A 2034-nucleotide genomic window follows, 5' to 3' on the forward strand; every position below is an offset into this window, starting at 1 on the left:
CCCCACTGTTAGTGTGTGACACTTCTTCACACAGCTGTCCTCATCCATACATAGCACAAGACCCTATCAGCACAGTTATCTCTCTTGCACACCACATCTGCTGCTTCTTATGTTCAACTTTTCTCTCAGGGCGCTTACACTGTCGTGTATGTACACTGGCATTACACATCCAGCAGAGCAGACTAGCTTCATTTCTTTCTAACCTACATATGTCCTCAGCAGTCTTAGCCCATGTTTCACTGTCGTGTAGCATGGCTGTTCGCACACATTCCTCATACTTTTCACTCTGAATGAGAGGCCCGTTGTTACCAGCAGAAGTAGGAGCTCTCTGAACGTTTCCCAGACAATTCTTATTCTAGCAGCTATGCTTTCAGAGTATCCACCCCTGCTACTGACTTGGAAGCTATCAACTACTTTTAGTTTTCTCCCCTGGCATGTGATGGAAGTTGTTTTCTGCACATTTTCAGTGCTTATTGCCTCTGTACACACAAAAACTATTTTCCTAGTTAGCCTTCCTTTGATATTGCTGCACCCCTTATGTGTCTATAGCTTACACCAGGTACATCTTATGGAGTTTCTACCTACGCCTTTCCTACAGATCGAGGAGGACCATCTGCCTGAAGGGATTTGTGGTTTGTCTGCCTTCCTACTTACTAAAACTTTGGTTTTTGCTAGATTGACTCTAAGGCCTTTCAATTCTAGACCTTGCTTCCACATCTGAAACTTCTCCTTTAGTCTGATAGTGACTCAGCTATTAGAGCAAGGTCATCAGCATAGAGGAGCTCCCAGGGGCATCCTATTTTGAATTCTTCTGTTATTACTTGGAGAACTATGATGAATAAGAAGGAACTGAAAAATGATCCTTGGTGGACTCCTACTTCTATCCAAAATTCTTCACTATACTTGTTGCCAACCATCACCTTAGTGACAGCATTCCTGTACATGGCTTGTACAGCTCTCACTAACCTCTCATCTTTCCCTAGTTTCTGCATTGACCGCCAGATAAGAGATCGGGGGATCCTGTCAAAGGCTTTCTCCATGTCAATGAAAGCCAAGTGCAGAGGTTTATCTTTGGTTAGGAATTTCTCCTGCAGCTGTCTTACCAGAAATATAACATCAGTGGTGCTTCCCCCTGGCACAAACCCGAACTGCATCTCGTCTAAACTAACTCTCTCCCTAATTAGTTGGGCTATGACCTACTCCGTGACTTTCATCAACTGATCCAACAACTTGATACCTCTGTAATTATTCCCATCTAATGTGTCACCTTTACTTTTGTAGCAGTTGACTATGGTGCTGCTCCACCAGTCATTGGGTATGACTCCTTTTTGTATCACCTGATTGACTATACAGGTGACTAGATTATAGCCTACACCGCCAGATATTTTAAGCATCTCTGCATTGATTCCTGATGGGCCAGGGGCTTTCCTTGTCTTCATATCCCACGGGCATATGGCGTAGTGGTTAAGAGCGCGGGCTACTAACCCCAAGATTCCGAGTTCGATTCACGGCAGCGACCTGATTAATAATAGTAATAATAATAATAATAATATAATAATAGTAACATCGTTAGGAACGAGAACCCAGGTTCAAAATTTCCCCAAGACACCTGATGAAGGCTGGAGAGTATATCAGCCGAAACGTGTTAACAAACAAGATGAGGACAAATATCCGTCAAATGTAAATAATGTAAATAATTCCTCATCTCTTAAATATAGAACAGATAGAATCAGGTACTTGAAAAGATATGCATTAGGTAGGTTTGGATAAACCTGTGGTTCCAGCCTTGGGCTAAGTATCAAATAGGATATTCCGGTTGTGTACACAAAGATAACCAACCCTATGAGTATTTAGCACCTAGGGGCTGGTCCAGAGCATGCGTTATGTTGAATTGTACGTTTGTTTGTATACTCTAGGGTGTCCAATAAGTTGTAAATCCCCTTGGTGTATTATAATCAAATAAATAATAACAGGCTATAACGGATAATTATCTATCGTATGTTATTAATCATTTGATTATATATATATATATAT

The 2034-nt window shown here is 41.4% G+C and overlaps 1 protein-coding gene across 1 annotated transcript in view; it reads left to right on the forward strand.

Annotated features, from left to right (window-relative positions):
- LOC106869830 (60S ribosomal export protein NMD3) overlaps positions 1–2034 on the forward strand; it is a 34010-nt gene that overhangs the window by 9629 nt on the left and 22347 nt on the right. The gene's annotated exons all lie outside the window — the stretch shown is intronic.

Source organism: Octopus bimaculoides, chromosome 24 (genome assembly GCF_001194135.2).
Source record: "Octopus bimaculoides isolate UCB-OBI-ISO-001 chromosome 24, ASM119413v2, whole genome shotgun sequence".
NCBI classification, from domain to species: Eukaryota; Metazoa; Mollusca; class Cephalopoda; order Octopoda; family Octopodidae; genus Octopus; species Octopus bimaculoides.